This window comes from Mustelus asterias, chromosome 17 (assembly GCF_964213995.1).
Source record: "Mustelus asterias chromosome 17, sMusAst1.hap1.1, whole genome shotgun sequence".
NCBI lineage: Eukaryota > Metazoa > Chordata > Chondrichthyes > Carcharhiniformes > Triakidae > Mustelus > Mustelus asterias.
Window position 1 is genome coordinate 70,459,066 of NC_135817.1, and position 25,346 is coordinate 70,484,411.

Here is a 25,346-nt window from a genome sequence, read left to right on the forward strand (position 1 = left end):
TCAAGAACAGCTTCTTCCCAGCTGCGGTCAGACTTTTGAATGGACCTACCTTGCATTAAGTTGATCTTTCTCTACACCCTCGCTATGACTGTAACACTACATTCTGCACTCTCTCATTTCCTTCTCTATGAATGGTATGTTTTGTCTGTATAGCACGCAAAAAACAATACTTTTCACTGTATGTTAACATATGTGACAATAATAAATCAAATCAAGTCAAATCCAGGGTGCCTGGGATCCTTCATTATGCTGTCTGCTTTTCTGAGGCAGCGGGAAATGTAGACAGTGTCAATAGTTGGGAGGCTGATTTGCGTGATGGATTGGGCTACATTCATGACCTTTTTTCAGAGGGCGGTTGAGAGTCAACCACATTGCTGTGGCACGTAGGCCAGACCAGGTAAGGGTGGCAGATTTCCTTCCCTAAGGGACATTAGTGAACCAGGTGGGTTTTTCCAACAATCGACAATGGTCATCAGTAGATTCTTAATTTCAGATTTTTAAAAATTGAATTCAAATTCCACCATCTGCCTTGGCGGGATTCGAATCCGGGTCCCCAGAACATTAGCTGAGTTTATGGATTAATAGTCTAGTCTAGGCATGAGCAAACAATGACAATGTGGTAGGACATCAGCTGACCTGGGCCAATTGGGTGCCCACTGTAGAAAGAAGCACTGAGCGAAACCACAGAATTTCCCCCAATGGCCACATCTGCCTAATTCTGTGATATCGATTTCAGGCTGATGTATATGAAGACAGCTGCAGATTCAGAGATTATCAACAACAACAATTCACCTCCTGTGTTCATCCACTCAAATTACCCGCACAACCTCTGCCAACTCCATAAAGTGGAAGAAAGACTTTGGCACAACCCAGTGCTATTGTTGAAAAGGGAAAGAAGGCAAGAGGACCACCCCAGGTACATTTACAACACTGCACTGCCTGAGATTGTACAGTAGGTGGCAGACTTTAGTAACATTCGGTCATATTTGAATCATACTGAAATAAGAATCGACTGTTACAAATTCCAAAAACTCTGGGACATTAAAAAAGCAAAGAAAAGGTATTATGCCTCGCGACACAACTTCAATTGTGGAAGAGACTTATCTGTGGATGGTTATATGGCACGGTGGCACAGTTGTTAGCACTGCTGCCTCACAGCACCAGCGATTCCCGGCTTGGGTCATTGTCTGTGCAGAGTCTGCACGCTCTCCCCGCGTCCGTGTGTGTTTCCTCCATGTGCTCTGATTTCCTCCCATGTCCGAAATATGTCCTGGTTAGGTGTATTGGCCATGCTAAACTTTCCCTCAGTGTACCCAGACAGGCACGGGAATGTGGTGACTGGGGGATTTTCACAGTAACTTCATTGCAGTGTTAATGTAAGCCTACCTGTGACACTAATAAACTTATAGCTGTCACAGCAGCAATATCCCACAGCTGCAGAGCTTAAAAGCTGCAGACAGCAGATAATGGTGGACCAGGTCAGATGGAGGATGCAAAGGAGCAGAACATACCAAGCCAGTGAAAGTGAGGTGCAGTTTTCTTGGACAGGGTGGAATGGTATATTTTTAATGCAGGGGACACATATTTAGAAAGGTCTTTAAATTGTATTTTTGTCACAGCCGTCCATTTAATGGACCTGCTCCATGCATAAGATCCAGTGCCCCAAAAAGTCAGACAGCTATAAATTTTTTTTAAACCTGCAGCAGAGGCAAATAACTCTGATGTTTCTTTTCCTGTAGTAACTCAAGGTGACTCGATGGGGCAAGCAACAAACTAAAGCATTTATTGACTGAGAAGAACTATGTTTAACGAAGGGTTTAACAGCACAACCATACAGGTCTACTCCCAACTTCGCCCTGACTCCAACTGCAGACTCCAGCCCTGGGGTTGCATGTCCTCGCTCCCAATAGGACCAGGTTCGTGCGTTCGTGCTCCATTGGGTACGGTCCGCTCATGTGACCGGCAAAGGATCGCCCATTAAAGGGGCCACGCCATCACACTCTCCAAAATGCATTTCAACTGAAAGATTTAACAATGTATTCCACTCAGATTGGGGAAGTCCTCTTCAACCAGACTGGGAAACCTGGGGACACACTGGACACAATTAAGAGATCACAAAAAGAGCTGGAGTGTCTCTCGAGCGTGGCGAGGACTGTGGGGTAATTGTGATTTTGTGTGATAATGTTGAATGGGTGATGGTGAACCTGTAGCCCGTGGACATGAAGTTTGGGGACAAGGTAAGATGGGCTGCCGTTTCGCCATCTCCCACGGGGCGCTGTCAGACAAAGTCAAAATTATCCCCATGTGAGCGGTACTTCAATTTATTTTGTATATAAAACGTGTAATGTTATTTCCATTTTCACTGAGAAGCCTCACTGGTGCATATAGTGAAAATAAAGGTAAGATATAATTCTGTCTACATCATGGTTCTGTCCAATACACTGTTCATTGTACTATATTACCATCATGAAGGCAAATAATTTGTCATGGAAACACCTCTGCAGAAGGTCCTAGGAGCTACCAGACTTATACAAATACGTGGGGTCGATTTTCCAAGATGTTTGGGGAGGATTGGGATTGGGTGTGGAGATGGCAAGATCGGAGTCCGGCCTTCATCCAGTTAGGAGCAATGCCTCATGTCTCCATTTTAGACCCCTGAGTTTCACATGTGCTGCCACATTGCAGGCAGCTCCTGCAGTCACTCACTCTCTCCCCTTGCAAATGCAAGTGCCAGCAAGAGGAGGGAGAGGCCATACCCCAAGGCTAAGACCACAACATCCAGCAGCCCGCAGAGGAGCAAGGAAGATGATGGCGAACAAAACATTTCATCTGTCGAGCGATCACAGCAGTCACCCGCGGCCTTCACCAGCCCAGAGACACTCACCTCAGTGGGTTCGATAGTTAGCGCGGGCAGTGTTTCACATTCTGGTGGTCCCCACACATTCATGTTTCTGTGGCAGGAGGAGGCAGGGATTGCCAAGCTCGCTGACACTTGGGGGGACTGCTGGGTTAAAAGCCCCTGCAAAATTGGAATCAAATGATGAGCTCTGGGACTGGTGCTACACAGAATGCTTGGCAAGCTGTAGGGCGTATGGGAGTAGCAGGCAGAGGTATTGGAGAGACACTGAGATGGGGGGTCTGTCTGTCTGTCTGTTCTCTGTTGAAATGGTACCGACATGTGCACACATTGAGGTCTCCATGGAGAGGGTTGTGGGCGCCATGGAGACCCATGTCGAGCAGAATGACCAGTTTCTGCCAGAGGGTTTGTGCAGACTTGCACACCATCACCGTATCCAAAGGAAATCGTTCCCAGAGGCTACACAAGCAGACAGGGCAGCTCAACCTCCATCCAGGTGCCCTTTCTCCTCAATGAGTCAGGCATCTGAAGGGAAGAGGAACAGTAGGCAGCCACACTTGGGGCCTCCACCCAGGACTCTCCGAGGCAGTGCGGCCCTTCAGATTCCCCTCAGCCTCTGACCCCATCAGCCCTGGAGGCACCAAAACAGGAGGCTCAAAGCAAGCCGGGTCCACCAGGCCTCGAGGTCACAGAGGATGCCACCCAAAGTCACCATGGGCAACATGGCATACTGGTCAGCAGGCTGCCTTCACCACTGCTGCAGCGGTTTAGGGAACAACCTGGGTGCAGCAATGGGTACGCAAACTTAAGAGGATCTGATGTCATGTACAATTATGAGGGTGCACCATAATTGTTCAAAGTTCATCCACTTTTGTAAACAGGCTAGACTTCTACTTTATACTTTCTGATGTGGTTTCATTGCGATTCCTACTCTTTAAGCCTGTGAACCCCCATCTTCCCATTTTCAAGGGCACACTCCAGGGTTCTCCCAGAATTATACATGTGCTGGGAGGCAAAAGTCTTTGCCAGGGCCCTTGCGAACCATGTGCAAGAAGCCTCGTGTGTGTGTGTGTGTGTGCGTGCGTGCGTGCGTGTGCGCCGGCACACCCTCAAGTTAGTACGTGTTTTATTTTTTATCCCGATTGGTGTAAATATAATAAAACTAACATTTTTCTTTGTTAAGCTCAAGAAAATCTGTCCAATTTGATCTTTTATGTTAGGGGCGGCACGGTGGCACAGTGGTTAGCACTGCTGCTTCACAGAGCCAGGGACCCAGGTTCGATTCCGGCCTCGGGTGACTGTCTGTGTGGAGTTTGCACATTCTCCCCGTGTCTGCGTGGGTTTCCTCCGGGTGCTTCGCTTTCCTCCCACAGTTCAAAGATGTGCGGGTCAGGTTGATTGGCCATGCTAAATTGCTCCTTAGTGTCAGGGGGGTAAATACGTGGGGTTACAGGGATGGGGCCTGGGTGGGATTGTTGTCAGTGCAGGCAGGCTGGGCCAAATGGCTTCCTGCTGCACTGTAGATTCTATGATTCTATCACAGAGTGTAAACAGTTTAACACTTGCTGAATTGGCAAGTGTATCATTTTAAAATCCTGTTACAATCGAATGAGTCGTGGGCATTTGTCTCCTCACCAGAGAGTAACAGCAGTTTCAATGGAAACTCAGGTGGTTCCAGTTGTATTTGTGAATTAATACAGGCAGGAATAAATACAAAACTACATTTGACAATGAATCCAATCAACACAGCAACATGGAGGTAACTTAAATCTACTTCAAATCTACAAGCATTTGAATTTACAATTCTCTGCCTGATTTACTTTCTGATGTACCAGTATTCTAACATATATTGACGATCTGTTTTCAGCCCTGTCAAGTAATGGATCTGGGTGGGAATAAACTAGAACTCACCCCAGAAAGCACTTCCAGTTTGTAGGCAGATGAATGTAAGTTAATGCCTAATGGTAGCATGGGGATCTTTCCACTTGCCACATAGATGTAAATAGAAATCAATATAAATGAAAATTGAACAGTTTCTACATCAGACAGTTGATCTCCCTCAAAGATAAGATTAAAAACATACTGGAGAATGGTTCCCATTGAGGGGCCATATTGATGTAACCAAAATCCTGGAATTCCCTCTCTAATGGCATTGTGGGTCAACCCACAGCATGTGGACTGCAGCGATTCAAGGCAGCTCACCACCATCTTCTCAAGGGCAACCAGGGATGGGCAATAAATGCTGGCCAGCCAGCGATGCCTGTGTCCCACGAATGAATAAAAAGAAGTTGAATGGACAGGCCACAGACTTGCCCTGCACATCGTTATCGGAAACTATCCAGCATTAATGGGAGGAACCCGACTGGAAAAGATCAAATTTAAACCGGGACAAGATGAATTTCTTGTCAGATCCTGAAGCAGGTCGACTGAAGATTTTAAAGAAACATTACCATTGTCTTTATTTGAGAGCTGGGAAGCATGAAGGAGATCTCAGTAAACTTAAAGCTTAAGGATGAATGTCAGGCAAGATGCTTAAAGGCTAAGTCAGCGCTGTCCGCAATCAAACCTAAGGTAGAGGCAGATTTTGAGCAGCTGGTCACAGCGGGAATTCTCGATCACATTAATGTGAGTGATTGGGCCACGTCGATAGTACCCGTGATGAAGAAAGATGGACCGGTATACATTTGAGGCGATATTAAAGTCACTATCAATCAATCCGATACTGTGTGTAGAGTGGCACTCTTTGCCTCTGATTGATGATTTATTTGCTGGGTTGGCTGGAAGCCAACACTTCAGTAAAGTTGCCCTTTGCCAAGCTTATTGCCAGATGAATGTGGATCCAGATTCACAACAATATTTAGACAATTGTGACACACAAAGGGCTATTCAGATATAAAAGACTTAAATTTGGCATCATGGCCATATCTGCATACCAACATGCCATGGATCAAATTCTAAGTGGATTAGAAGGAGTCCAGTGTTAGTTCGACATTATCTTAGTTACTGGAAAGCATGAGGAAGAATATCTCCACAACCTGGATGCCACATTCCAGAGACTAGAAGATGTACGAGGCAAATGTTTTACACAGAGGGTGGTGGGTGCCTGGAACTCGCTGCCAAGGGAGGTAGTGGAAGCAGATACGATAGTGACTTTTAAGGGGTGTCTTGACAAACACATGAATAGGATGGGAATAGAGGGATATGGGTTTTTAGTTCAGTCAGGCAGCATGGTCGTTGCAGGCGTGGAGAGCCAAAGGGCCTGTTGCTGTGCTGTAATTTTTTTGTTCTTTGTTCTACTACAGACTAAGTCCAGGAGGATAAATGTGAATTTTTCCAATCTTCTATTGAATATCTAGGTCATGTCATTGACATAAAGGGACTGCTCAAATCGCCATCAAAAGTTAAAGCCATTACTGAGGCATCTGCACCTCAAAATGTCAATCAATTTCGATTGCTTTTGGACTTATTAAACTATTGTTGGAGGTTTGTCCCTACTCAAGTGACTATCCTTAAGCCTTTACACAATTTATTGTGTCAAAACAGCAAATGGGTGAATTTGTGCGAGGAAGCCTTCATACAAGCTAAAGAAGCACATTAACACTACCCGGCGCCTGTTTGGGTACACTGAGGAAGAATTCAGCATGGCCAGTGCACCAATCCAGTGCAGGTAGTCCAAGCTGGAAATTGAACTCAGGCCCCTAGCACTGTGAGGCAGCAGTGCTAACCGCTGTGCCATCAGCATATTCTCAAATTAATATTACTATCAAGTTGATTGTTTTGAGTTCAGGCTTGGACTGATGGGGAAACAGCTGCACTTCCAGCACACAATCTACTTTCTACATCCAGCCATTAGGAAATAGAGCAGTATCGCTTGGCAAATCTGAGCAAGAGTGTTCTAGTTAGTGTAGGAGCCTGTTCACGCTATATCAATGGGGGAGTGGGTTAAGCTATGAACCAGCAACTGGGCTGTAACTAAAAATGAGATTATCCAGGTCAAATAGGATGGAAACAAACGCCTGCAAGTCAAAGCTTTCCTTGGAATGCACAAGAGCACCATAATTCTAGTATTTATTTTAACATGAAACTGAGAGGTTCAGGAGACTAACCCATCAGTGGTATGACTGCCCACAATTTTCTGATTGTCAAAATTTAATTTAAATATGATTTTGCATAGTAAGGAGACGATTAACTCAAGTAATCTGAGAAGTGGGTTATTATCAATAGGGGGCTAAGTGCATCAGCAAAAAATGTGATAGAAAACCAAAAAAAAGGTGCAATTTGTGGAGATTCTGGCGAATAAAATGACATGTTGAAATGCAGATAGACCTAGATTTACTCCTTTGCAAAACGATATTGCAGATTACGAGTAAGTGTGGCTTGAATCAATAAAGTAAGTTGTGCAGTTTACCAGAAGACATTGCACTCTTCAGTGTCCAAACGAATGGATTAACAAAAGAAAGTGAAAACGCAGTTGAGAAAATGCTACGGCCGAGAGCTGAGAAAATACAACATTGATGTGAAACTGATAATGGAAGTCTAATCAATGTACAATTAACAGGGTCATGTACAAAGCAAAAATAGCTATGGGACCATAAGATATAGAAGCAGAATTAGGCCACTCAGCCCATCGAGTCTGCTCCGCCATTCAATCATGGCTGATATTTTTCTCATCCCCATTCTCCTGCCTTTTCCCCATAACCCCTGATCCCCTTATCAATCAAGAACCTATCTATCTCTGTCTTAAAGACACTCAATGACCCGGCCTCCACAGCCTTCTGCGGCAAAGAGTTCCACAGATCCACCACTCTCTGGCTGAAGAAATTCCTCCTCATCTCTGTTTTAAAGGACCGTCCCTTTAATCTGAGGTTGTGTCCTCTGGTTCTAGTTTTCTCCACTAGTGGAAACATCCTCTCCACGTCCACTCTATCCAGGCCTGGCAGGACAAGATGGAACAAACAGAATAAATGTAAACAATTGAAGTCTGCTGATTTGGAATAAAATTGACAAAGGCACAAGGAGGCTGCGAAGCCACAATTTGACCAACTGAACAGTACAAGGCAAGAAATTTGTTCCACTGACGGAAATCAGTAAGCTGCATTCAAGATAAGACGCAACAAAATCAGAACATTACAGAGGAAGATACAAGCATGGATAAGATTGGAACTGCGAGGGTAAAAGTCGAATCAATAAAAAAAAGCCTGGGGAATGAGCCACACTTCAGAGATTGGTTTGGCTGAAAAGACAAAAAAGAAACAAATTGTAAATGAAGAGAAGGCAAAAAGGATGATTGTGCACAAGTGGAGGTCTGTAATTGAAAGCATGGCAGAAGCGATCATTGTGCCCGAAAAGGTTACACAAACACACTTGAAGGTGGCTGCTCTTATCAGAAATTGAAGAGGTGAAATACTGAATCATCACAGCAACAGTTTGAGTGAGAGTGGAAATGGTTTAATAAGGTCTTCTACGGACCACCGGTAGAGGCTGGGTGACTAATTATACCGAGAAGTGTTTTCCACTGAAACTCCTTCACCAAAATGACCAGAAGATGGGAAAAAAATAAAGACAAGAATATCATTTTTTGGATGGTTTGCAAACATGTAGCCCCCAGGTGTAAATCAGAATGAAACGCACTGTGCTATTTGCAGGTGAGAATATTACGATAAAAAGGAGAGATGTCTCCTTTAATTTCTGTAGAATTATATTTCCCGAATTTAGTTCCCTTTTTAACACCAGGATGGGTCGAAGGAATTACACTCCATAGGCCCTTTCTAGGTTTCATTGAAAAGTGAAAACTGATATGTTGATAGCATGCAAGCTATATTTTTTAAGTTTATTTATTTGTGTCACAAGTAGACCTACATTAACACTGCAATGAAATTACCATAAAAATCCCCGAGTCGCCACACTCTGTGCCTGTTCGGGTACACTGAGGGAGAGTTTAGCATGGCCAATTCACCTAACCAGTACGTCTATCAGAGCGTGGGAGGAAACCAGAGCAGCCGGAGGAAACCCACGCAGACACGAGGAGAAGGTGGAGACTCCGCACAGACAGTGACCCAAGCCGGGAATCGAACCTTGCTCCCTGGCGCTGTGAGGCAGCAGTGCTAACCACTGTGCCACCCGTGCCACTCTGGCATCACACATAAAGAGAAACCCAAGGTAATTTCCACAAGATAATTTCCACATAGATCAAACAGTTTTCCTGTGATTGGTTACTGAGCAATAATGGCCAGCAGTTCTCATCACTATTAAAATATAAATCAGACAGCAACTCTGAATGACTGCACACGCTCTGTAAAATGCAGAAATCTGGAAGTTTCTATCTTGCTTGTGTTGCTTCTTCAGAAATTGTGCTCGAATAGTATTGTGGAAACTCAGTTCCAAAATATAGGGTTCAGCATGCTCCACCTTAATTTACCAGAAGTATACTCATGGAACTCACCAGAAAAAGATCGAGTTTGTCCATTCTACAGCAGGCATGTTGCACGGTGGCACAGTGGTTAGCACTGCTACCTCACAGCACCAGGGATCTGGGTTCGATCCGCTGGCTTGGGTCACTGTCTGTGTGGAGTTTGCACATTCTCCCCGTGTCTGCGTGGGTTTCCTCCGGGTGCTCCCATTTCCTCCCACAGTCCAAAGATGTGCTGGTTAGGGTGCATTGAGCTGAACAGGCGCTGGGCTGTGGTGACTAGGGGAATTTCACCGTGACTTCATTGCTATGTTAGTGTCAGCCTTACTTGTGACTAATAAATAAACTTTCAGCATATTTTTAACAGTGGGACAAGTCTTAAGTACTGTCAAATAGCCTCTCGAGCACTGAAAATTAATTATTTTTAGAAGTATTGAGTCTGTTTTAGATTTTAATTATTGTTGAAAATTGAAAGAAAAATAAAAAATTGTAAGCACTATTTTTAACTTTTTCTTTCTGCCTCTTTTATCTCTCTCTCTCTCTTAATTCCATCTTTCTTCCTCCCCTCTTCATTCTGTTTCCTGTATGTAATTTGACCTTAGATGAAATATTCTAATTTACACCTCCGGATTCAGATTCTGTGTTGCTCAAGAGTCCAGAATTAGAGGAGCCCAGATATCTCAGAGGGTGGTGGGGCTGGAGAAGATTAAAGAGAAAGGGAGAGGTGAGATCACAGAGGGATTTGAAAACAAGGGTGAGAATTTTACAATCGAGATATTGCTGTGGGAGGCGTCACTGTAAATCCGCAAGCACAGGGGTGGTAGGTGAATGTCTGACTCTGTGTGAGTTAAGACACTGACAGCAGAGTTGTGTGTGTCCTCAAGTTTACAGAACATGGGAAGCCAGTTAATTGCGCTGGGAAAGTCGAGTTCAGGGGTAACAAAGGCATGGGAGGAAGTTTCAGCAGAAGATGAACAGATGTTGGGTGATGTTACAGAGGTAGAAGAAATAGGCAGGTTTTAATGAGAGGAAATTTCCACTCAGCCAGTATTGGATGTCAGATAAACTGATCATTAGCAACGGTGGAGGAGTTGGGGGAGGTGATGGGGAGGTAGAACTGGGTGTCTTCAGTGAAAGCTGTGCTTTCAGGTGATATTGCCCAGGGCAGCATGTAGGTGAGAAATAGGAGGGGAGTCAAGGATAGATCTTTGGAGACACCAGTGGTAACAGTGCATCAAAGTATCAAGAGAAGCCATTTGATGTGACATAAGGATATAATAAGAACATAAGAAATAGGAGCAAGAATTGGCCATCTGGCCCTTCGAGCCTGCTCCGCCATTCAATAAGATCATGGCTGATCTTTTTGTGGACTCAGCTCCGCTCACCATAACCCTTAATTCCTTTACTGTTCAAAAATTTATCTATCCTTGCCTTAAAAACATTCAATGAGGTAGCCTCAACTGCTTCACTGGGCAGGGAATTCCACAGATTCACAACCCATTGTGTGAAGATGTTCCTCCTCAACTCAATCCTAAATCTGCTCCCCCTTATTTTGAGGCCATGCCCCCTAGTTCTAGTTTCAGCTGCCAATGGAAACAACTTCCCTGCTTCTATCTTATCTAGTCCCTTCATAATCTTATATGTTTCTATAAGATCTCCCCTCATTCTTCTGAATTCCAATCAGTATAGCCCCAGTCTACTCAGTTCCTCCTCATAAGCCAATCTTCTCAATTCCGGTGGTAATGATTAGACAGCCAGGAATGGAACTAGGTGACTGCAGTCCCACCCCGCTGGACAATAGTGGAGAAGCTGTGGAGGAGGATGGTGCAGACAAACATGCGAAAGTCTACAGGTAGGTGGTGAAAGATGAGGAAGGATAGTTTACCTTTCTCACAGGCGCACAGGATATAATCTCAGACTTTGATGAAAACTGTGGCAGTGGTGGAAAGCTGATTGGATGAATGCAAACATGGAATTCTGGGAATGAGAGGCGTGCTAGAGTACTGTGTACAGTTTTGGGCTTCTTATTTAGAAAAGGATATAAATGCATCAGAAGTACTTCAGAGAAGGTTCACTCAACTGATACTTGGGATGATGGGGGGCTGGGGGGGATTATCTTATGAGGCAAGTTTGCATAGGCTTTGGCCTGTATCCACTGGATCTCAGAAAAGTAAGAGGCGTGATATTATTGAAACATATAAGATCCTGAGAGGACTTGCAAGAGAGACTGGAATTAGGAGAAACAGTTTAAAAATCAGAGGTCCCTCATTTATTTGATCTGATTTGATTTATTATTGTCACATGTATTAGTATACAGTGGAAAGTATGGTTTCTTGCGTGCTATACAGACAAAGCATACCTCTTGAGGCTATGTAAGACCATAAGACCATAAGACATAGGAGCGGAAGTAAGGCCATTCGGCCCATCGAGTCCACTCCACCATTCAATCATGGTTGATTTCAACTCCATTTACCCGCTCTCTCCCCATAGCCCTTAATTCGTCAAGAAATGTATAGCTACTAAAGCCAATACAAAGACTCAAAATACAGTATACTGATTTTGAAGATGTGACTTTATTTAACCAAACGATCGAATGGGAGAATGATATGAGGAAGCCTACACTCAAGGTATAGAATGCGGACAGTCTGAAGAACAATGACCCCGTGAAGACAATTATACATTTACCAAATCATATTGCCTACCTTTCCGGTGGGCAGTAAATATTAATACAAATCAGTCAATAATCACCCTGCCATTAACTCCATCCAATAACAATACACATCCTGACCTCATGGGATTTCATTTGTTATAAAATTACGGACGTTACCTCCCTTCTGTTGCCCAGTAATATGGGACACTGGACAGTGAAATGATTCCCACCGAATTGAACCCACATGACTCTCATCCGACCCTGAGAAATTCTTCATGTCTGCTCGCCACCTGCGTTATCTCTCGGGGTTGTATGACCCTATTCATAAGGCTAACATTGGCAGCCATCTTGTTCCTGACCACTGCTGATGGCATTACTGCTTTTAATGGAACAATTGTTCCTCCCCTCTCCCTGTATTTTGTCACTGACTGAAGTTTCACAAAATGTCACCAAAAGCAAAACACATCCACCTTGTAAATTCAAATGCATGTTTTAAATAAGAAATATTTGTTAATTATGCAGAGCTGTCTTCTATGGCAACAGCCCTGGCTGGCTTATGTTCCCATAGTCCAAGATCATTCATTCTAAAGTTAGTGTCGTGTTAGTGCTCTTAAATCTATGGTTATGTGTTTATTAGCCTAATTAGCCCCCTTACATCAGTCCCCCCTTTTGGCCGTTGGCCAAGGACCCACTAAGGCCACTAAATGGATGTATCTAAGGATCTAATCTTAGTCCTTACTAAGTGTTTTGACTTTTAGATTCTCTTCTTCTTTACCCTACCTGCCGTCACTGATGCTGTTCTTCTTGTGGACTTAGAAAGTTGTGCACTTCCATATTTGATCAGGTATATAATTACTGCCAACACCAGGATCACAATGAAAATAATATAATCCCTTCCAGGGTCGATGTTCTCGGAGAGCCTATCCAGCCTGAGAGCCAACCACCCAAGGTAAATGGTTCAGGGTCTTTGAGTTTCTCCACCTCTTTCTTGATGTGGACAACCAGATTAGTTATGTTTACTGAACTGTCTGGTATGTAAGTGCAACACACTGATCCAATACTGCACATGTCCCTCCCCTTGCTGCCAAGATGATATCCAATGCCATTATAATCCCTCTGTATGCATGGCAACCATCTCACCATTGATCATCGCGAGGGCAGCTTCTGTATTGGCAACTTATTCCCAATGAAGCTCACAATTATCTCTTACATTGTTTTAACTACTCCGTATTGGGTAAATATTGTCAACAACCGTTCTCCTTCTGTCATAGCTCGCCGGCGTCTTGGCAGACGAGCAAATTGATACATGTACAGAAGTTTCTTTAGGGTAACAAGATCCCTTCCATCCAACAGGGAGCCAAGCGCAGGCTCTATCTCCACAAATCCAATGCACCATTTTTAAGTTGGATATTATGGTTCACTGAAGCAATACAATGTATTACATGACTGGTCATTACTGAGTGGGTTTAGGCAGAGCATACTCCTTGGGCTTACTGTATAATCACTTTTGCTTACTTCTAAGTTTTTCCCAGAACTTCCCAACTACTCTGAGCAATAGATTTCTCTCGGTGTAGGTGCTGCTTTAAATCTAGACTCGGAACTGATCGTATTAAATTATAAACAAGTGTGCACCTCTTCATACGGTTAGCCTTCCTGCACAGGCCTCACTGTTGTGAAACTTACCTCCTAACTTAAGAATCCTAATATGTAATGTCCTCGTGTGTGTGCCAAATCTAAGTATTAACCTGTGTTTCCTGAGGAAGATGCTGAATGATCTTAGATGCTGGTTGTGTTTGAGCCAATGTCTGCATATTCAGTGCTAGAAAAAATGGAAACACATACATTCATTATAACAATTTCCATAATTCTCCCTTTACACATGTTTCGACCATTAGTCAATGTTAAACAAGCAAAATATAATTATATCTCACATTACAATCACGGTAGACCTGATGTGGTCTTCTTGTCATCAATGTTGGGTGGTAGTCCCGTTGTCCTGCCGCTGGAATGTGGACTTGGGCTTGGTATGTCTTCTTTTTTCAAGAGCTCTCACAACTCTATAAAGCATAAATCTGATGCCTCGCAGCATTGTTAGTTCCTTAGCAATTCAATCATTCCTATCTCTTTCCCTCTAATACTACACTGGTTATTTTGCGCTGTTATCCAAATTAACCTAATTGCTAATCTACAAATTCAAATTACTCCAGCGAAGTTCTCAAGCTACTACAAGAGCCATTATTACCCCCTGTTCAAAAGGATTATAAATCCACTGGGGTGATCTACTGATAATTACCCCTTCAGGATTACTTATGGAGATAATGTTTTAACTGGGTCCAGTTTCACCATCGCGAGCTGGGCTTCTCATCAATGAGAGCACATGTTTGTCCTGCAATGATTACATTATGAGGGCCTCCCCACTTGACCACTAGCCCTTTTCTGTCTGTCATAAATTTCACCATTACCTTACTCCCTGGTGCAAGTAACTTAGGGGTGTTCTCCTCTGCTAGTTTCGTCCAGTCTCTGTGCTGCTGTAGGGTAACCACCTGTATTTTAAGAGAATGTAAATGATCAATTAATTCTCTCACGCACTGAAACACTGCCCTTCGGCTGATAAGTTCTCCCCCACCCGATATTGCATCCTCTGCATTTCTCTTCCCGTCATCAGTTCAAAAGGAGTTAACCCTGTTCCTCGAGAAGGAGTAGCTCTTTGTTGTAACAATATTGCAGGCAAGGCCTGCACCCAATTGTTTCCTTCCTGTAGAATAGCCTTGGCTAGACTGTTCTTTAACGTCCTGTTCGTCCGCTCTACCATTCCTGAACTCTGGGGTGGTATGGTATGCGAAATAATTGCTTTATTCCCAATATTTTACAGGCTTCTCTTAAAACTTTCCCTGTGAAGTGGGTTTTCTGATCTGAATCTATCTGAAGAGGCATACCCCACCTGGGTACTACCTCATTTACCAATATCAAAGCCACTGTTTTGACTGTAACCTTTGCATGTGAATGCCTCTACCCACCAAATAAACTGGTCAATAATTACCAGGTAACAGGTCTTTCCTTGCCCTCTGGGTAAGGACCCTGTAAAAGGCTGTGGTTGATTATCCATCTAGACCTTGCAGGGACAACCTGGTTCCACTAGGGTGCACTGCAGGCACCTTTGACAATGCGGTCCCTGCCCGTGTGTGCTGATCCATGATATGCCTCCAATAAGGTCTGTGTATTACTTCTGGCTCTATTCTACCTTCCCTTCTCCATATGGCGTCTCGACCTCTCTGTCCTCCATGTTTTTCCTGTTCCCGTTTGTCTACCTCTGATGCCTGTTCCTGTATCTGTTTCACATCGATGTCTGTCACTTCCCTGGCTTGTGCTGCTGCCACATTTGCTGTTTGGATTTCTTCCAAATTCTGTTCTAACAGGCTTTTAGCTGCCTTATCTGCTCTACTATTTTCTTCTTGGGTGGAAGTCATCTGATGGGCCTGTATTTTATGACTGCAGCGTCTAAGGAACTGTGAGCTGCCTGAAGTAAATTCCTGATTAGATGTTCATGCTGGGTATGTCCCCCGCTAGATGTTACAAATCCCCTTCTTCTCTAAGCTGCCATGTAGTCATGGACCATGCCAAAGGCGTATTGGCTGTCTGTGAACACATTTCCTCGTTTTCCTTTACCCCTTTCTAAAGCATTGGTCAAAGTTAACACCTCTGCTACTTGTGCTGAGTTGCTCCCTGGGATTTGTTCTCCTGCAATCACTGTTCCTTCGTCATTCACCACCGCCCATTCCGTGCGGGGTTGGCCATTAACATACTTCCTGGCTCCATCTACATACAGACTAATCACTCCCTCTCCGGTGAGTGGTTCCTTTGCTGACCCTTCGCTCCTTTTGTCATTTCCACTATACATTCATGCTCTGTTCCTTGCACTGTTAACCCTCTGCAGGATTTTCTCTTACATCTCTGCTGATCTCTACATGTTTTTCTCCTGGCAAAAGATTTGCCTCCCATTTTGAACGTCTTCCACCAGAAACTCTTTTTAACCTCCCTGCTTCTAAAAGCTGAATGATTGTGTGTGGGCTGGAGAGAATTATTTTTCCCATCAAGGTACGTGGCTTGGACACTTTCACGGCCCAGGAGACACATATTAAAGCCTTTACTAATCGATGCATTCCCCTTGCTACTGAATCTATCTATCCCCATGCCGTTGGGTTACTACTGCAGCTTGCGCTCCATCACTCTCCTGACAAAAAATGTGAAATGGCTTGGTAAGATCCAGTAGACCCAGGGCTCTTGCCATGGCTTGTTTTAAATCTGAAAAGGCTTGTGCTTCCATGTCTCCCCATACTACTTCCTCACTACTCACCTTTCCCCCCTTAATCAGATTCTGTAAAGGTTTGGCAAGTACAGCATAATCCTCCACAAATTTCCTACAATAGCCAAAAGGCTCCGATATTTGTCTTACCCCTTCCTGAAGAGAAACCTTTGCATATAAAATACGAGCTTCTTGCGGTCCTCTGCAATTCCTCTTTTCCTTCCCGACTTCTACAACATAATAACAGCTTTGAAACAGAAATCAAACCTTTCAACTTGATTCCGGGCAGTAACTTATTTTGGTTGCTCGTTCATCTTCTTAAATAACGACATCATTTGTAAAAAATTATCCCAAGCTCAGGAAACATTATTGTGAGCTTTCAACTGTCCATTAGTGTTTATTTTATCTCTTGTTTAAAAAGCTTGTTCCTTCATCCATAGCTATCACCTAAACAGTGTTTTACTTCTTAGAATCCCTCAAAATGTCTCTTTTTATTACCATTGTTGTTCTCTGTATTCACCAAATGAATCCCACCTTTAATCCTGTCCTAATCTGTCTACTATCATCTCTTCTATAATGTTTCTTTTATTGCCCTGTTCACTTCCCACATCTCAGCTGTACCTCGGCTTACCTGCTCCCTTCCTTAAGTGTTCATTCATTCCACTGGATCATTTCTCTCAGCTCTTTCTTATCACCAATCTACCAATCATTAAACTCACACTCCCATTCTACCCTATGAAACACTGAATGCCTGAATGCTCTCTCTCCCCTCTGCTATTTTTGATTTAAGCTAACGATTTTCCTATTTGAAAGCTACCACAAAATCTTAAAACACAAAGATCCATTCTGTGTGGGACCGAATGGGTTAACTCTCTACTTGTTTCAAAATGGGACGTCATACATTTTCTCGACTGAATGTCATCACATCCCGTATTCCTGAAACAAAGATTAATCCCTATCTTTCCATTATTAACATTAATCCAAAACAAGATTTATCATCACTTTTAACTATCCTGATTCGAAACCATACCTGCTAAAGATTATCGCACTCTCTTCACCTTCTTAATACTTTTCAGATGTAACATTTTGCCATTTTTGGACCAATGCAGACACAAAGAGCCCAAATCTCTGTCAAATTCTTATCCTCTATTTTAAAGAATCATCTTGGCCATTGATCACCCTCCAAAAATCGAGGAATTCGAGACTTTAGTATCTTACTTTAATTTTTAAAGTGTTTGCATTAGTCTTAATTCTGCTGTTACCTGCAATTCCCAAGCATCCACACAAGGGTGCTCTCGCTCTCACTCACAGCCTGTCTACCACTCTCTCTCTCTCTCTCTCTCCAAACCAGATTCCTCTCTCTGCCCTCATTTTTTAACCCCTTCCCTCTCTGAGAATTTCTCCCTGGATTTTTTTTCTCCATTAAGTCTAGCTCTCTCTCCTCTGTCCTCTCCACAGGCTGCCGGATCACAGACTGTTTGACTGTCTGTCTCTCTCTATCTCTGTCTCTCTCTCTCTGTCTCTCTCTGTCTATGTCTTAAGTCTCTCTCGGTCTATGTCTTATCTCTCTCTCGCTCCCTCTCTGTCTCTCTCTCTCTGTCTCTGTCTCTCTCTGTCTTTCTCTGTCTCTCTCTTTGTCTTTCTCTGTCTCTGTCTCTCTCTGTCTGTCTCTGTCTCCCTCGCTGTCTCTCCCTCTCTCTTTGTCTGTCTCTCTCTCTCTCTTTCTCTGTGTCTGTCTCCGTCTCTCTCTGTCTCCCTCTCTCTGTCTCTCTCTCTCTCTGTGTCTGTCTGTCTCTCTGTCTCTGTCTCTGTCTCTCTCTCTCTCTCTCTTAACCCTTTGAGTCCCGCTCTAAGTCCACCCAGGACTCTCATTACTCTCCTGCCCCCCTTCCTTGCGGACTTCTCGCTTTCTTATATATTTTTAACACCCTTTAGCGCAATCTCACCGTTGTGCCAACTTTTTGTTTGAGTCACGTCACCTGATGTGGTGCTGCTCCCCGTGGGCACGGCTCTCTCTCTCTCTGGCTCTGCTCCCAGAATGAACCGGGGCCCTTTTCACCCCCGGTCCTCCGTAATAAGTGCCCCAAACTCCTCACCGCTTCTCCGGCCCTCAGTAACACTGTGCCCCACAACACCTCACAGTGAATCAGGTGAGTCAACTTACGGTCCTGATGGCCTGACAGGGGCTCCTCTAACTAATTGGGGTGGTCAATATAAAAACATACTCACCCCCACTTAGGTGTCCTGTCCTGCCGCCTGCTCGCAGCGCCAAATTGTAGATGGGGGCTTGCTCTTGAGGCTATGTATAGCTACTAAAGCTAATACAAAGACTCAAAATACAGTATACTGATGTCGAAGATGTGACTTTATTTAACCAAACGATCGAATGGGAGAATGATATGAGGAAGTCCTGCACTCAAGGTATAGAATGCGGGCAGCCGGATATCCGTCTGAAGAACAATGACCCCTTGAAGGCAATTATACATTCCCAAAATCACATTGCCCACCTTTCCGGTGAACATTATCCAGTAAACATTAACACAAATTAGTCAATAATCATCCTGCCATCAACTCCAACCAATAACAATACACATCCTCACCTAATGGGATTTTATTTGTTATAAAATTACGGATGTTATCTCCCTTCTGTTGCCCAGCAATATGGGACGCTGGACAGTGAAATGATTCCCACCGAATTGAACCCACGTGACTCTCGTCCGACCCTGAGAAATTCTTCGTGTCTGCTCGCCACCTGCGTTATCTCTCGGAGTTGTATGACCCTATTCATAAGGCCAACATTGGCAGCCATCTTGTTCCTGACCACTGCTGATGGCATTACTGCTTTCAGTGAAACAATTGTTCCTCCCCTCTCCCTGTATTTTGTCACTGACTGAAGTTTCACAAAATGTCACCAAAAGCAAAATACATCCACCTTGTAAATTCAGAATACATGTTTTAAATGAGAAATATTTGTTAATCATACAGAGCTGTCTTCTATGGCAACAGCCCTGGCTAGCTTACATTCCCATAATCCAGGATCATTCATTCTAAAGTTAGTGTCGTGTTAGTGCTCCTAAATCTATGGTTATGTGTTTATTAGCCTAATTTGCCCCCCTACATCACCACAGAGAAGGAAAGGAGAGGGTGCAGAATATAGTGTTACAGTCATAGCTGGGGTGTTGAGAAAGATCAACTTAATATGAGGTAGGTCCATTTCAAAAGTCTGATCGCAGAAGGGAAGAAGCTGTTCTTGAATCAGTTGGTACATGACCTCAAACTTTTGTTCCTTTCTCCTGTCAGAAAAAGGTGGAAGAGAGTATGCCCAGGATATGTGGGGTCCTTGATCATGCAGGCAGCTTTTCTGAGACAGTGGAAAGTGTAGACGGAGTCAATGGGTGGGAGGCTGGTTTGCGTGATGGATTGGGGTTTGTTCACGACCTTTTGTAGTTTCTTGCAGTCTTGGGCAGAGCAGGAACCATACCAAGCTGTGATACAAGCAGGAAGAATGCTTTCTATGGTGCATCTGAAAAGTTGGTGAGAATTGTAGCGGACATGCCAAATTTCCTTAGTCTTCTGAGAAAGTAGAGGCAGTGGTGGCCTTTCTTAACTATAGTGTCGGCATGGAGGGACCAGGACAGGTTGTTGGTGATCTGGACACCTAAAAACCTGAAGCTCTCGACCATTTCTACTTCGTCCCCATTGATGTAGACAGGGGCATGCTCTCCTTTACGCTTCCTGAAGTCGATGACAATCTCCTTCATTTTGTTGACATTGAGGGGGAGATTATTGTTGCCGCACCAGTTCACCAGATTCTCTATCTCATTCCTGTACTCTGTCTCATCATTGTTTGAGATCCGATCCACTATGGTGGTGTTATCAGCAAACTTAAAAATCAAGTTGGAGGGGAATTTGGCCACACAGTCATTGATGTATAGGGAGTATAGTAGAGGGGCTGAGAACACAGTCTTGTGGGGCACCAGTGTTGAGGACGATCGTGGAGGAGGTGTTGTTGCCTATCCTTCCTGATTGTGGTCTGTGAGTTAGGAAGTTCAGGATCCAGTCGCAGAGGGAGGTACCGAGGCCCAGGCCATGGAGTTTGGAGATGAGTTTCGTAGGAATAAGGGGTATTGAAGACTGAGCTGTAGTCAATAAATAGGAGTCTGACATAGATGTCTTTGTTATCTATGTGTTCCAGGGTTGAGCACAGGGCCAGGGAGATGGCGTCTGCTGTGGACCTGTTGTGGTGGTAGGCAAACTGTAGTGGATCCAGGTAGTCCGGGAGGATGGAATTGATTCGTGCCATGACTAACCTTTCGAAGCACTTCATAGCCAGAGCCACCGGCCGATAGTCATTAAGGCACGCTGCTTGGTTTTTCTTAGCTATGGGGTGATGGTCGTCTTCTTGAAGCAGATAGGGACCTTAGATTGTTCTAAATGGAGGTTGAAGATGTCTGCGAATACCCCCGTCAGCTGATCCATGCAGGATCTGAGTGCACATCTGGGTACTCCATCCGGGCCAGTCACTTTACATGGGTTGACCTTCGAGAAGCTGCTCTGACATCTGCAATGGTGACCCCAGATACAGGTTTGTCCAAGGCTTCCAGGGGGAGGGCACTCTCTTGCTGACCTCTTGCTCAAAACGGGCATAGAATGCATTGAGCTCGTCAGGGAGAGGTGCGTTGGTGCCAGTGATTTTACATGCCTTCATCTTGTAGCCCTTTATGTCTTGCAGACCTTGCCATAGTCCCCGGAGCTCCATGTGGCTAGCCTTGGATTCTAGCCTGGTCTGGTTCTGTCTTTTGGCATCTTTGATGGATCTCCTTAGATCATATCTCGTTTCGTGTATAGGCCAGGGTTGCATAACTTGAACGCCTCAGACCTAGGCTTCAGTGGATATCCCTGTTCATTCATGGTTTCCGGTTGGGGAACACACGGATTCGCTTCTTTGGCACACAGTCTTCTACACACTTACTAATGAAGTCAGTTACTGTAGTGGCGTACTTGTTCAGGCTAGTCGCAGTGTTTTTAAATACTGACCAGTCTACTGACTCTAAGCAGTCCTGCAGGAGAGCATCCGATTCCTCAGACCAACATTGCACAACTTTCTTTGATGGATTCTCCCGCTTCAACTTTTGCTTGTAAGCCGGGAGCAGGAGCACAGCCTTGTGGTCTGATTTGCCAAAGTGTGGGCGGGCAATAGAGCGGTCGGCATGTTTGATATTTGTGGAGCAGTGGTCTAGGATCTTTGGGTTTCTGGTGGAACAGGAGACGTGTTGGTGCTATCTTGGTAGGACACTCTTGAGAAGCATTTAAGACAGAGACGAGGAGAAAGTTGGTTGAGAATCTTTGGAACTCTTCCCTAGAGAGCAGTGGAGACTGGGGTCCTGGAATATTTTTAAGACAGAGATGGATAGATTCTTGGCCAATAAATGAGTCAAAAGTTACCAGGTAAAGGCGGAGTGTGGAGTTTTTAATTTATTTATTAGTGTCACAAGTAGGCTTACATTAACACTGCAATGAAGTTACTGTGAAAATCCCCTAGTCGCCACACTCCGGCGCCTGTTCGGGTACACTCAGGGAGAATTCAGCATGGCCAACGCACCTAACCCGCACGTCTTCCAGACTGTGGGAGGAAACCGGAGCACCCGAAGGAAACCCACGCAGACAAGGGGAGAACATGCAGACCCGGCACAGACAGTGACCCAAGCCGATCGAACCCATGTCCCTGGCGCTGTGAGGCAGCAGTGCTAACCACTGTGCCACCGTGCCGCCCCCACTGAGGCCACAATCAGATCAGCTATGATCATATTGCACGGTGGAGCAGGCTCGAGGGGCCGAATGGCCTACTCCTAATTTGTATGTGAACAATATTGGGTAATGTGTGGACCAGGAGGGGTGGGAGTAAGTTCAAGGGAGCACGAGGTGGGTCTCATGGACGAGATGAGCTCGGAGAAGCAATGAGGGGAAAGAAACCAGAGAATGATGTGAGGTCAGAGCTCGAGTTGTGCTAAATGGAAAAGCTACACCAGCTTGCCTGACATATTCTAACAAAGTCCACATATGAAAACTGATAAGGTATCCAGCTGAAGTGATTGAGTGCCTGCCCCATCCACTATATGATACCAGAGTCATTTATATTGTATATAAAATGTATACATAATATACATGCACACACTTAGGATTAGGATTTGCTTTAATCTCCTGTGATTAAGAGTTTTGCTGTTATTTTTGCTTATTAATAGCTCATAAAGAGTGGATTTGGACTGCAGCTATAAATAATTTAATGGTTAAAGTTGTTCATTCCCAGGATGTTTTAGGGTTTAATGTGTCAGAATACAATTTAGCTGACTGAGCTGGTTAGCTTCTGCTGAAAGTGCAGGATCTGTGCTTTGTTTTGTGTCTGTTGCCTTCTTTTTGTCACCACTTTGTGAACTGAGCTTGAGACAAGGGATTGGACAATGGGGTTAAGGTGATCGGTCAAATTCTAGATGTTAAACAAGCTGGTGCCGGGCTTTCATATTTGAAGCCACTATGGGAGGATGCCCGCCCGCCTCCTCCCCAGCCAGTGCCAGCCAGTGCCATACTCATCAGGTGGAGGTGGTATGGCCTGGAGGTGGACTGAGGAGGCCGGGCTAAAAGGCCTACCTTTGTTTGAGGAGACATTGGCCCAATTCTGCAGATCAGTGTGAGGATCTCCAAACCCTCACATCCCTCACCCTGTCTCAATCCCCTCACCCTTTACTCTTCCCCTCACCCCCAAAATCCACCCCCCCTCCCCCTCAAATGCTTCACCCATACCCCAACCTTCATGCCAGCTTTGGAAATGGGAGTTGATCGGGCCCCAGCCACCATTGTTAAAGCCTTCCCAATATACATCGAGATGGGAAAACCCAGCTCTTGGTCTTTTGTAGAAATTGCCTCAGTTTTAGGAGTTTTGTTCACAACAACTGTGATCACAACATCATCCTGCACAGTTTGCATGACTGGGTGCCTACAATCTGAAAAACATGCTTGATGGGTGCATTAACCATGTTAAATTCTCTCTCAGTGTACCTGAACAGGTGCCGGAGTGTGGCGACTAGGGGAATTTCACAGTAACTTCATTGCAGTGCTAATGTAAGCCTACTTGTGATACTAATAAGTAAACTTAAGAGCAGCAGCCTTGGACGATGGCGATTTTACCTTTAGATTCATCCACACCACAGTCATTGCCTCATCTGTTGTAGGCGACCTGCACCCTATAACATCCATCTTTGCTCATTCTGGGCAGAGAGTGTTTTGTCAAAACTGTAGAGCGGGGTAGATTATCGAGATCAGAGATATTTACTGATCCACTCCCTGAAATGATCACTTTGGTGACTGCTCATCAGTAACACGATAACTCTGCAGCAGTGGCACAGATAGATTTGCTAACTCTCCCTGTTTGTCACTCTCTTGCTTCCTTTCTAGCTTGGAGCCACTATCTACAATTGAACATTAAACTGATGGAGGAGAGCAGCCCGAATGGTTGGATTTTAATTCAAACTGAAAAAAAACATTCAAAGGTGATTAACCAATTAGGGATTAATTATCTGCCCTAATATACATTTAACACATTCTAAAATAATGGCAGAAATACCAAAACAGAGGAAATCATGGCTGCATTTATTACGTCACTCTATGGCAACCAGAGCGATTCTTATCCTGTGAAGTCTAAACAGACTGTGTAGAACAAAACTGTCTTGCATGGACAGGCGCTGAGGAATATATTTCTCCTTTCTCTACTCTGCCCTCTACTGACCTTTAAGGGAAAACTGCAGCAAGCTGCACGTCAACTCGTGCAGCTTAACACATTGCGAAAGTCATCGCAAAATGACCAGGGACCAGCCAGTAATGCAGGTGGCAGAATGAGGGCTGTTTACATTGAGATACGGAGGGGAAAGTTTGTCTGTAGATAAGCTGGACTTGGAGTGCTGGCAAAGGAAAGGATAAAACAAAACAGGCAATGAGCTTAGGAATAAGTTTAAGTTTATAAAAAAAGTTTTATTTATTAGTGTCACAAGTAGGCTTACATTAACACTGCAATGAAGTTACTGTGAAAATCCCCTCCTTGCCACACTCCGGTGCCTGTTTGGGTACACTGAGGGAGAATTTAGCATGGCCAATGCACCTAACCATGGCACGGGGCGGCACGGTAGCACAGTGGTTAGCACTGCTGCTTCACAGCTCAAGGGACCTGGGTTCGATTCCCGGCTTGGATCACTGTCTGTGTGGAGTTTGCACGTTCTCCTCGTGTCTGCGTGGGTTTCCTCCGGGTGCTCCGGTTTCCTCCCACAGTCCAAAGATGTGCGGGTTAGGTTGATTGGCCATGCTAAAATTGCCTCTTAGTGTCCTGGGATGCGTAGATTAGAGGGATTAGTGGGTAAAATATGTAGGGATATGGGGGTAGGGCCTGGGTGGGATTGTGGTCGGTGCAGACTTGATGGGCCGAATGGCCTCTTTCTGTACTGTAGGGTTTCTATGATTTCTATGATTTCTAACCAGTGCATCTTTCAGACTATGGGAGGAAACTGGAGCACCAAGAGGAAACCCATGCAGACACGGGGAAAACATTCGGACAGTGACCCAAGCTGGGAATCGAACACGGGTCCTTGGCGCTGGGAGGTAGCAGTGCCAACCACTGTGCCATACAGAACACAAAAAGAGATTTTAAAAATCTAATGTGAAATGTAAAGCTGTCAATGGACTGTTTGATTTGATTTGATTTATTATTGTCACATGTATTGACTTACAGCGAAAATAATTGTTTCTTGCGCGCTATACAGACAAAGCATACCATTCATAGAGAAGGAAGCAAGAGAGTGCAGAATGTAGTGTTACAGCTGTAGCTAGGGTGTAGAGAAAGATCAACTTAACCACGATAGAGGAAGCATCTGAAAACAATGTGCTGCAATATTAGAGAGAATCTGATATATTAGGGTTGCAGAAACATTGTTTGCTCTGACACTTGGCAGTAAATTCAGTATGCAGGATTTTCACGAAAAATAGATGTGATAGAAGAGTCAGTATTAAAGGGGCTGGCACAAGACACAACACCTGTGGTGCTGATGGACATGAGGAGCATCTAATTATGAGTTGAGGCCTACTG